Below are 13,380 nucleotides of genomic sequence, written 5' to 3' on the forward strand. Positions count from 1 at the left end.
TAAAGTAATTTTAGTTGTTATTACTTTAGCATAACCAATCATAATTAAAATCATAATTGAATATACACATCCGTCATTCATATAATATAAGAATCACTGTATATATACTTTTGCTTCTATCTAACTTTCTCTCACTCTTGAAAGTTTGTTGGATGTACATTTTCTTATATCGCTATATAATTAATTAAGCACGTTTACATAACCCGGAGAGAAACGTACTGTGAGGAATAAGTGCTCTCATATTTTTTGTATTTTGTTTTTTACCTTGTGTTCAGAATTCAATACTCAACATCATAATTTTGTACTAGAATAGTAATAAAAAATGTTGTAGGCATTTTGCCTCAATCTGAATTTATTTCATGCAGAATAATGTAAAGACACTACAGACCATGATTGATTCTTTAGTGACATTTGAAGAAATTTACTAAATTATAAAAAAGTGGAAGCTATATATACCAGTAGCATTTCTATAAGCGATCTAATGCTGCACGAAAAATTTCAAATGTTCTTAAAATATCAATATTTTAATAATTTTAACCATTAATTTTAATTAATATATTATATTATATTATATTATATTATATTATTGAGATTAAATAGTTAAAACTATTAGAATACTAATATTTTAAGAACGTTTAAAATTCTTTCCTATATATGTTAATAAAATAGTTTTAACTTTTGTATACTTTTTATTTTCTTTAATAACAACAAAATTTGTAACTAGTTTAGATTAATTAACTGGTTAAATCATTCGTCTGCTTAAAATAAGTATATAAGAGATTTAAATTTCGCCTAATGCAAGTAATAATCTATTAGTCAGTGACCAATCTTTAAATGGAGATTAAATATACGACGAATTAGTTTTTAATCTATCGAACTGAATAATACCATACTATGAGAAATAAAAAATACAATGAAAATAAATTAGGTGATCTATCAAGAGTTTATTTTTTGATATGTTATAAAATAGGTCTAGATTTAAGTTATTTTAGAATCCTAAATTTGTTAATAAATTAAGTTTAGATTCATGAAATAGTATGATTGGTTTGTCAAGCATACTTGAGTCCATTAAAATAAAACAACTTATAAATGAGAAAATAATCTAAAAGTATATTCATCTCTACAAAAAAATTTGGTTATTTTTCTTAAATATTATATAAAAGTTAACCCTTCTTAACAATTTTGATATTAATTTTTTTTAATTATTAAATCTTTTTAAGGGTCTTTTTAGAATAATTTTTTTAAAAAAATATTAGAACCAAATTGTATAAAATCAGATTTGGGTGTCTGCTAAATATGTAAAATTATTTAGAATAATAAGTATAATAAATTTAAATTATTCAAACTTCACTACAAATAAACTTTTGTAATTATGATAAATTATTTATATATAAAGTTATTTTTATCTTAATAGGATGAAGTATGCTTAGCTTGTCGGATCAACTAGACTATTTGACAAATCTAAACCTAATTGATTAACAAATTTAGGATTCTAAAAGAAATTAAATCTAGACCTATTTTATAACACATCAAAAATAAACTCTTAAAAGTCACCTAATCTATTTCGATTTAAGATAATATTTTTTTATAATTTACATATAATGAGTTTTATTTAAAAATTTGATGTCAACTAATAAATTACTATAAATTTATAAACACAAAATAACATTCAAAATTCTACGTTTATTTAAACGACCGAATAAACTAACTTGTTTCATCAAAGGTAATCTTTCATTACAAACGAAGTCTATAGGAATGTTTACTTATACAATATTTTATAATATATTTTACCCTGCCGTCTTATTTTGTTAGATAATGGGCGGGAGGAATATAACTGAAAGATTGAATAAAAGTGTCTAATTTGAGGTAAATTCTAATTCATTTTAAATTTAAGATACAGATTTTTTTTTGTTTTTAAAAATTTTATGTACAGTCAACTTTACGTGAAGTTGATAATTGAAAACCGTTAAATAATTTAAATGATTTGACTATATTTTCATCTAACGACTATCTGTTATCAACTTCATATGAGGTCGACTGCACTTGAGTTTTCACTTCTTTTTTTTTCGACTGAAGATGTTCTTCTTCAATAATTTAGAATACATAATAATTTCTACGGTAGAAACTGTGGTCCGACTTGTAAATTTCGTTTGTTTGAACTTTAGAGATTCTTTTGTTTGTCATTTTCTAAATTCGGATTCCCCAAAATAGATACAATATATTATTTAGAAATGCTTTTGAAAATTTGAATTGCGGTCAAGGAACAACAAATACAGGAAAGAGACATAAGCACATCCACGAAACTGTAAATGTATGTACTTCAGTGCAGATACTATTGGCGAAGAAAGTTCAACAGAATTTTATGTGTATAAACCGATCGAGAAATAAAATAAAATAAAATTATTAATAATATTGTTATACTCCCGTCAAAAAAAAAATTGCTGTATATATAGGTAAAGTGTATGTTAGAGTTAATAGAATATTTTTAAAAAATTATAGATATTTTATAATTAAAAATTTAATTAGATATTTTATTATATTTTTTTATAATAAATATTCTGTTAATTTTAATATTTTTTATACGAAAAGAAATTTAATTATAAAATTAAAAATAGTATAAGAACTCGAAAGAAAAAAATATAAAAGCTTAATTCTAATTTTGATAAAATTATAAAAATTAATAGAATAATTAAATTTGTTTATTATTATAGTGCCGTTAAAATTAAGATCATACCTTTTATATTTTGACAATTTTATTATTTTTTATTTTTCAATTAAAAAATATTGTCAAATAATAAAAAAATTTATTTTAATTATAATGACATCTTTAAAATGTTGTCAACATTGCATAAATATCATAGCCCCCATACTAATAACCATTATAGCATGGACCACAATGACAATGGTTATTGTTGTAGTAGTGATTGGTGGCAGATTGGAGCTACACGATGAAATTAATTTGATTGGTGGCAGATTGGAGCTACACGATGAAATTAATTTCTAAGTTAAGATATTGGCTATATTATGTAAATTTAGCTAGAAATCTAGATATGTTTTGAATATGAAACAAATCCAAAGCTTTGTCGATTGTCGTTACCAAAAGGAAAAAGAAAAATTAAGAGCTGATGAACACATAGTTAAGTAGCAGGTGAAGAGGAATATATGTGTATCTTACTAGGAAGTGAAAAGCATGAATCATTTGCTTTTACATTGTATTGAAGAGTTTAATGATAATGCACTGACAATCACATCTGTTCTTTTGGATGATCATTCATATCAAAGGTTACAAAAATCGGATCGGTCATTAAACCGGTTGAGTAATTAGTTCAATGGTTCAATGATTATAACCGGAATCGAACCGTAGTTGAACCGGTTTAATTAAAAGGCCAAGAATTTGGTTTCAAAAGAGTGATCTTAGCAATAGACCGCCTCAGCGCATACAAGTTGTCTCTCAAATGTTGATACAGAACATCATCAGAATAAGTCTTAAGACACAAAATGCAGAAAAAAATGTTCTTCTTCTTTCCAACCTTACGTAAGGATGCCATTGAGCTCTAACATTTCCTCCAAAAGCAACCAAATCCAAGATTCAACACTACAGACTTCAAGAACCACCACAAACACTCAAATACAATGAGAATTGTTCTGAAATTACAAAAAACGCATGCTTCTAACGCTTCTTCCAGATCAAGATTCTACAAAAACTCATGCTAGCTCAGCTCTAAATCCTAGGGATTCCAATTTCCACAATAGCAAGAAAGAAAAGATTTCTCATACTGACAACAGCAAGAATTCAAAAATTGAACTCTGCATTAAAAAATAAACAAGCAGATGAGCAGAAATCAGTACCTGGTAGAGAGATTGATGGAGTAGTGGGTGAACGGGAAGGAAAGGCAGATCTCAGATCTGGCCGCCGTGATAACTCTGGATCTCAGATCAGGGGAGCTGTAAACTTGCTGGCTACTGCTCGAATCAGGGAAGAATGACCAGGTTAGAGTCGAGGAGTTTACCCCCGACGACATTGAAGAAGCATGCAGCGACACTTGCTGCGGAGAACGGAGAGGCGAGCAGAGAGGCGATTTGGGCGGCGAGCCGGCGACAGAGACGAAGTAAACGAACTGGAGACAGAGGGATGTGGGTGGGGTGATCGACGCCGGTTGCGTCAACGGGGAGAGGAGCCGCCGAGGAGTGCTTACTGTGAGAAGCAGCTGTTGGTGGGGGTTGCTCTTGTCTGAGTTCTCTGATAGGGTTTAGGTTGTCTGAATTGTGAAAGTGAAGGGAGAGGGAGCCTTCTGTACTGCCCGTATGGGCTTTTTTTTTTTCTGCGTCGAAAACGACGCCGTTTCAAGCAACAATAAAAAATCGGAACCTTTAAAAACTCGGCCAGTTTGGCCAATTTATCGGTTATTCACCGAGACAGTTCTGGGTGTCAACCGGACCAATCAGATGACCGATTTTCGATTAATCCGGTTTTCAGAACGTTGTTCATGCCATTAATTTGAAAAAAAAAAGTTATTTTTATTGATGTGACATTACGTAATTGGATACATATATAAAACTACTTCGTTATATCAAAATTAAATTCGGAATCGAATGGGGTTATGCCAAATAATTTAAAAGATAGAAAGAAGAAGGTGGATTATTCCCAGTTTGGGTGAGGTAGTGGAACTGGAATCAAAGAAACAATCAATTTTGAAAAGAGCATGGGGAATATGAATCAAGGACAAAGTACTCTCATGATGATGTGGATCAATAACCATCAAGAGCAAAGAGAAATGATGGATATGTGCTGAATTATTTATCCCAGGTTCTAGAATGTTTTTGCAACTTGGTGGAGGTGGGGTAGGGTGGGGGTTTATTTTCTTATTTTCTTTGATTTATTGAGTATGTGACTCTACGTTATTACTAGGATTTTCATAAGACATATTATAATTTTACACTTCTCAATCGCATACATAATTACAACACAAAACCATGCACGAATCCTGACACAAAATGTAGAATTTGACAATTTTTAATAAAGATATCGCATTGAACGCGTCAATTTGTTATATAGGTTTTTATGTTTTGCATATTAAAAACTGATGAAAACTCAGGTGAAGTCGACTTCAGGTGAAGTTAATATCTAAGAGGTATTAGATAAAAATTTAGTCAAATCAGTCAAATTATCTAATGACTTTCAGATATCAACTTCACATGTGAAGTCGACTGCACTTGAGTTTCTAAAGAAGAGAGCAAACTTGGCAGAATGAAACATGTATCCAAATAATTAAACATGAAGACAAACTAATAATTGTGTATTTAGATATAACAAACTAAACAAGTAACACTTTACAGAATAAAAAATGTGTTTTCAGTACATAACTTAGAATCTTCGCAAAATTTCGAAGGATTCAAATGGAAAAAGGGAGTAGACTTTGACAAAGTTAAATAAAAGAGACTTGCACAAATGTGAGAATTAAAGTAAGTGTATTTCTAGTGAGAAATTTCAACTCTTTATTCTTTGTTCCCATCCATGTTTATAAACAGACTCGACCAATTCCTTGTCATCACATAATAATTCACAGTTTCTTCTCATCCGTAACCATTTCCGGCAAGACCTACTCGACCCTCCGATCATTAATCGAAGCCTCCCTTTGACTTGATCCCTTTGCGGCGCAACACTTCCTTGTCGATTCGAAACTTAACTGTAAACCACCTTGAATCATTATCAAGAACTCATTTCGATATCTCCCACCTAACCTTGATCATTCCTTCTACTCGACTTTCCACACATTTTGTTGAGTAACAGTTTCACAACAAAATATTTGTTATAAAGATAAAATAAATTTAGTCAAAATCTAACTATACAAATTTTAGTTATTGTTTCACTTGATTTTGGTAATCTCAACAGGATGCTGAATTAAACTTGTATCAAGATTTCAGTTTAAAAAATAGATACTACTCTTTTAAAAAAGAGTAAACCATAGTTATCAAACCCGGCTCGATCCGGTCGGTTCGACCGGAAACTCGGTCATCCGATCATCTAGCCGAGCCGAACCACTCGTTGAACCGTTTACGCAATAGACCCGGTAGAATCCGGTTCGACCCGACGGGTTTCATGCAAACCCGGTGACCCGGCCGGTTAATCCAACCCGGTCCGGGTCATGTTTATTATTTTTTTTATTTTTCTTCCCTGAAACGGCATCGTTTCAGACCCCCCATCCCCCTCCCTCTTTGAATGAACCCTAACACCCTGGCGTCACAGAGTGGAACTCATCCGCTCCCCTCCCAAGCCTTCATCTCTCTGTCTCTGCTTTCTCAAGCCCGGCGTCAGCAGCAGGCAACCCCTCACCTTCACCTCGTCACTCTCTCGAGCTCGGCACTGGCATCCCCTCACCCTCACCTCGTCTCTCCCCTCATCGTCAGTTCGTCGCTCCCTCAGCGTCGTCAGTTCGTCACTCTCAGTTTCTGGGTCTCTCATCTCGTCGCTCTCTCGGTCTCTCACCGTGGGTCCTGACCCTGCGTTCGCTTCGTCAAAACCAGAGAAGCAACATCTGCTCCCTCGGGTGGTGGTGGTGGTCGTCTTCTCTACCAGGCGAGCTCCAGTTTTCGATCCTGTTCTTTCTCTAGTTCAATGTTGATTTCGGTGAATCTAGTGGTTGTTGAATATGGCTATTGCTGTTTTATTTAGTTTTTTGAGTTATTGTTGCTGTTATTTCTCTGGTTTGATGCTAATTTTGGTGAACCTGAGCAAATTATAGAGTTGTTGCTGTTCTTTTTATTTGTTGAATGTTGGTTTTTTAGAGTTGTTGTTGCTGTTCTTTCTCTGATTCGATATTAATTTTGGTGAACCTGAGCAAATTTTATAGTTGTTGTTGTTCTTTTTGTTTGCTGAATACTGGTTTTTTAGAGTTGTTGTTACTATTCTTTCGCTGATTCGATGTTAATTTTAGTGAACCTGAGCAAATTTTAGAGTTTCTGTTGTTCTTTCTGTTTGTTGAATGTTGGTTTTTTTGAGTTGTTGCTGTTCTTTCTGTTCTTTCTCTGGTTTGATATAAATTTTAGTTAGAATTATTGTTGAATATGGCAGTTGCTGATGTTGTTTAGTTTTTTAGAGTTGTTTTTGAACCTGAGAAAATTTTAGTGAACTTTGATTGAATAGTTAAATTCGTTGTTGATTATCGTTAGTGAACTTTGGTGGTTGTTGATTATCATTAATTGTTGCTGTGTTGCTGTGTTTCTTTTGCTTGAATGGAAAGGCTTTCCAACTAGCCATTGTACCTGAGATTGCAATAAGTCCTTCCTCTTCTTTGAAACTTGTTCTTGGTCCCAGGTATAAGTTCTACTGGTTTGCCGGGAAAACTTTTGTTTTTCTTTCAGGAGTTAGTTGGTGGCATGAACACCTAGCCCTTTCTTATTTTTAGTATTTGTGATAATCATAGAGTTTATAATAATAGAGGGAAGACTAACCCTGCTTATAGTCATTGTAAACAAATTGTGGATTTACCGATTGTGTTATCTTTCACTTGTCTTTGTTGATTTAAATTAAAAAAGTATTTTGTACTAGAGACTAATATATTATTTTTTTTAGATAATTAGTTATGTTTAAAAATAGATATTAAATTATTAATGTTTGTAAAGATTTATATTTTAATTTTTAAGATATTACTTTAATTTTATTCATATGATTTTAATTTTTTTTAGTTATGACCGGGTTGATCGGGTGAATCAATGACCCACCGGTTAAACCAGTAACCCGGTGACCCAGTCGTATAACCGGATTGATTACCAGTTCGGTTCTGATAACTATGGAGTAAACTCGTTCCGAAAATTAATTAATGTTTGTATTAACAAAGAAAAATGTATGAAATTCGACCAAGTTAGATGTCGAATGAAAAAATAGATAGAACCTAAACAAAATAATATAGTTGAAGTTTAAGAAATGGAATACTTGACTAGACAAGGAGAAAGAAAACAAATATAAATACGTAATAAAATAACTGAGATTTAAATTTAACAAAAATTAGTGTACTTGAACGAGATAAATTGAAAATGACAGAACAGATAAATTTGAAATAAAAGAAACAAAACCAATAAAGGAAATAAATAAAAGGTTGACTCCAGATACTCACATGTGCACTTTCATGATCTTTCGTTGCATCGCTAGAATTGAAAATGTTTGCAGAATTTTTGTGTAATGATAAAGTCTCATATATTCTTCTAAACGTCTTCTATTTATAGACCTTTAGAATAGATTTGTTCCTGAAGAACCTTGACCACGACTTATTTCTTTCTTTTCCTCAAGCCACGACCTTGTCTTGACTCTAAAAAATTTTTATAATGGACTCCCCACATTCTGTCTTGTCTTAGTCTTCAAACCCCACATTCTTACATCGTACTCACATTTAACCACATTGACTTCGACTATCATTTCTATTATAGTCGAAGCGAAGGTGAATTTTTCTATAACCAAATATCTCATCCATCGATCGTGTCCTAAATTCCTATGGATCGTAGTTGAATTTTTTTCTAGGTTGAAATTCGTACCAACAGTTATAACAACTTTTTTTAGTTGATAAATTATAAAAAATTTATTGGTGTTAAAAAAATATTATATGGTACGTATTTTAAATGTTCGTAATATGAATAGATTAAGTATTATTTAGAAGTTATTAGTTTACATCTTTAGAATGTTCAATTTATTTGATGTACTTTGATTTTGTTTATTTAGTTGCTAAATTGGCATTATGTTATGGATTTAGATTTTCTTTATTTTAACCTAATAAGAGATTATAAATACCTCATAAATTATTGTAGTTGTTATTCAATGATTAGAGGTATGAAATATCTCTTTTTAGTTTCGTGATGAAACTATGATGTAGATAGATAAGATTGAGTGAGTTATTCTCTTGTTGCATTGAGGAATTGGATAGCAGGTTGAGGAGTCCATTGGCGTGGACAAGTTAGGCTGAGAAATCACTTTCTTGTTGCGTCAAAAAATTGGGTAGAAAATAAAGTGATTTTCTTTGTATTCAATTCCAATATATGTCTTTTATTTTCTATTTTAATTTCAATGTATCTTTTTCATTCGATTTAAATTCTTATCTTTTTGTTTATCATTTTTTGTTTATCACTATATGTACATTAAAAATTAACTATCGAAATAATTACTATGTATTTATGTATCTTTATATACGAGAAATATTAAAAAACTATCAGAATTTATTATTTTTAGTCATTACTTAGCTATCAACTTAATTTTTTAGTCTAAGTTCTTTAATCTAATAATTTAATAACATATTTTATCTAATAATTTTAAATATTGATAATTAATTGATTAATTATTAGAATAATAAAAAAACATTTGTCGTAATAAAACAATCAAACTTTATATACCAATAAACTTTTCTATTGCAATAAATTAAAAGTCGTTCATAACCAATCAAGTTAATTATAGGACACAAGCCTACGACGATTTAAAATGACAATTTCAAGCGTAATAAATAAAAAAAAAGCGCTAAATGATAAAATTGCTCAAGGCCAATATGTGAATTAAGAATTAACTCATAAGGAAAAGGGGAAAAAAAGTGTTGCGCAATACAGTAAATACTAAATAGAATAAACAGAACGGCGATCACAAAGTTTGGAACGTTCAGATTTCAGAACAACATGTGCCCAATATATTGGAATGTTGAACCAAGAAGGCGATCCATCCAATAAAAATAAAAAATAAAAAAGAACACGCACAGTAACTCACATGCAAGATAGTTACATAACCGTACCATTTTTGCTGGCATTTGAATCCCATGCTTCAATTTGATCCAGCATATTTTATATGTGGTCAAAAGAGGACATGGAACTAGACAAAATGAAATGATTACAAAGGGAAAACCTTTCTCGATGTCGGGAATAATGCAAATAATGGCATGTATTGTTTGAGAAGTAACGGCAACTTCGCCTTACATTATAACTATTATAGAATATGAAAGATTGTCAGATATACCACTTTACTTTTTTGAACATCAATATTCCAGTCCTCATCATTATTGAGATTTATTTATTAAATAATTTATATATAGACCAAAGTGGAGAAAAATTTTAGGGTACGAGATTTCAGTTTAATTAACAAGTATTTCATGTTTATTATGACTGATACTATAATAAAGATTTTATAATTCTCTTTATATGAAAATATTTTTTTTATTCTTTGATGATAAATTGTATAATTAGATTTTGATATTTATAAAAGTGTTGTCTTTATTTAAAATGTGGCTAAATAAATAAGTTATACTTTTAAACAAAGCATCTTCATAAAAAAATGTTTTTGCCATTTTTATTTGAGTAGTTGTCTATTATGATAAGCTATTAGAAAGTTGACATTATATAATAATAATAATAATAATATATTTTTTTAATTTCTAATGATCGGTTCAAAAGACAACACGTTCTTCTATAATTCAAAAATTTTTTAATCAATTCTTTTATAATTCAAAAATTTTTTAATCAGTTTTAACTACTTGTGTAAAGATGAAAATTCAGGTGAAGTCGACTTCACGTGAAGTTGATATTTGAGAGCCGTTAGATGAAAATTTACTCAACTCAGTCAAATTATCTAATAGCTCTCAGATATCAACTTCACGTAAAATCGATTGCACATAAATTTCCACCTTATGTAATTAGTCTAAACGACTCATGTTATCAGTCTAAACGGCCTCTAACATATCAGTAATTTATTGTTTATCGGAGCTGCTCTTAGACCAGTAACAAAAACTGTTTACACCAATTACTTAAGTAGTTAAAAAGTGATTAAAAATTTTTAAATTATAAAAGAATGTTTTGTCATTCTAACAAATATTCAGGAATTTCAAAGATAATTTACTATAGTAATAGTAGTAGTAATAGTAGTCATATGGGTTTTGTTTTGAGATCACAAAACTGGTTGGTCTGTGATTTCAATTCTCTTACTTTTGTTATACCGTTAGCGTATAAATTAAAATTACTTTTATTTAAAGTAAATTTTTCGTTTAATTCATTAAATTATATTGCTTAGTGTGCATGTGTAAGTATATAAAGATGTTTGACATGTTTGGATTAGAAAGCTTTTTTGGTTTTCTCATGTTTGGTCTTTTTCTTTTTAAATAATATACCAATGTAACTACAAGTAATAACTTTTCATTCATATGATTTTTCATAAAAATCCAACATTGAATTATAAATTTATAACTTATAAGAAATCTTTGATTATAATATGTCATGTATGTAAATAAAAAAAACATATGATATTTTTTTATATACCTAAAAAATATGATATATGTAAAAAGTCTATATTTATAAGAACTATTTGTGCATGTACACAACTAATTATGCCTAATATTTGGTGAAATTTGTCATAGATGCATGATCTTTTTATCCTGGATTATTTTATTTATTATGTGATTAAATGATAAAATCAATAAAATGTAATTCTATAATAAGCCATATATAAGCAGTATTGTAAATTTGTAACTGATGTCATCTTATTTGAACTCATATGTGAAATTAATTACATATATAAAATATTTAATTTTAATGCACATTTTTATTAATAAAAAACTTACTTAATGCATATAATAATATTGATGGAAAATAATTTTGATTAATTTATTTATTTTTATTTCTAGTCCATAAGGAAATTATTTTTTCCTTAAAACAAAAAATGTATTTCAGTTTGATGTTGGAATATTAATTAGAGTTGAATAAAGTTGGTAAAGTGCATGAAAAACAATAATTTTGTAAACGGAAGGTACTGAAAAACCTTCAGAGTAAGGTGATTGGATGTTCGCCACTATAAGTACTAGAGGTGGATTAAATTGATATTTAACTCGAATGTGGTTTTGAACTAAGTGAACAAATATTGTTCTGAAGTATTTATTTATTAGTTTAAAATTTGAAAGTAAGGCTATTGAGAAATAAACTTGCCAATAATAATTATGACATATTAGTGAAAAGAATTAAGGTCGTTATCATAAATAGGATCGAAAATAAGTCGAGTTTAACTGAATCAGGTTAAACTTTAATCAGCTTACGAAAAATTAAGCTCGATTAATTAATAATTGAGTCTGTGTGTAAAATTCAAGCATCGTTTATCATAAATTCACAATTAAATATATATAAAATTAAAAGTTACATAAAGAAAAAGTATCAATTGTATATATTATTTATCAATCAATTATAGTTTATGCCATTTATATAATTATATATAAAATTATATATTATTATATAAATTAAAAATATAAAATACATAATATATGTATTAATATATTGTTGTTGTTGGTGAATTGTTAGAAATTTATAGTAGCGACGAAATTTGGTTAATTTTTTTTAGTGAAAAAACTATTTAAAAATTTATTATAACGTTAGAAATATTTTGCATCGTAGATGATGTTGATTTTGAATATAAACTTTAAAGTTTAAACACTAAAACAGTAATTTATGCTAAAAACTAAAATAAGTCTTAACCTTAAAAAGTTATGTTAGTTAGATCAATTAAAAAATATCATAGACCAAATTAAATCTCTACTTCAATTCAGCTTAATTTGGAAAGTTTCATGACTAGCTACTTTATCATTATGAACCAAGGGACCAAATTAGGAAAAAAAAACTCAGCTTGCATGTTAAAATTGTGTAGATCATAGAGATAATAATAAAATCAATTTGAGTTAATCTAATAATTAATTCGCTAATTTGTTTAAATAAGTGTTGAAAATTTAAATTTTATTTTATACATATAATAATTTATTAATTAATAATAAATTTTTAAATAATAAAATTTTTATTCGTAACAAATTAATTTTTGACTTGATAAATTGAAGGACGTTATTTTTATCCGTAACAAATTAATTTTTGACTTGATAAATTGAAGGACGCAATGAAATAAAAAAAAAAGAGAGAGAGACAATAATGAAGATAACAGTATATGTCGACAAAGGAATTCAAAAGCGTAATTGATTGAGGCAGCGAATTGACCCCAAAAGAAGAAATTATAATGGTGGGGTTATCGGTTCATCACACTCACTGAGTCTGGGAGACATGCATTGAACATTGTCAGTGTTCAAACCACAAAAGGCTACTGAAAACTGAAAATTGTGGTCTTCCTCTCTATAATCTTCGTGAAAATTATTGTCACATGACGAGAAAGTTCAGTACTTCAGTTTACCTTTTCGCTATATGGAATGATGATATTGATGAGGTACTTAATTAAGGCTTCAGAAAATAAATGTTTGTTGATCATAAAATATTTAAATTTTGATAATTTTAATCATTTATACCATAGTTTAATTTTGATATATTTACAGAATTGTTTAATTATATATATTTTTTTAAATAATTATTTACACAGTTATAATATAAAAAATAGTT

The sequence above is a fragment of the Arachis duranensis genome, chromosome 9 (genome assembly GCF_000817695.3).
Source record: "Arachis duranensis cultivar V14167 chromosome 9, aradu.V14167.gnm2.J7QH, whole genome shotgun sequence".
NCBI lineage: Eukaryota > Viridiplantae > Streptophyta > Magnoliopsida > Fabales > Fabaceae > Arachis > Arachis duranensis.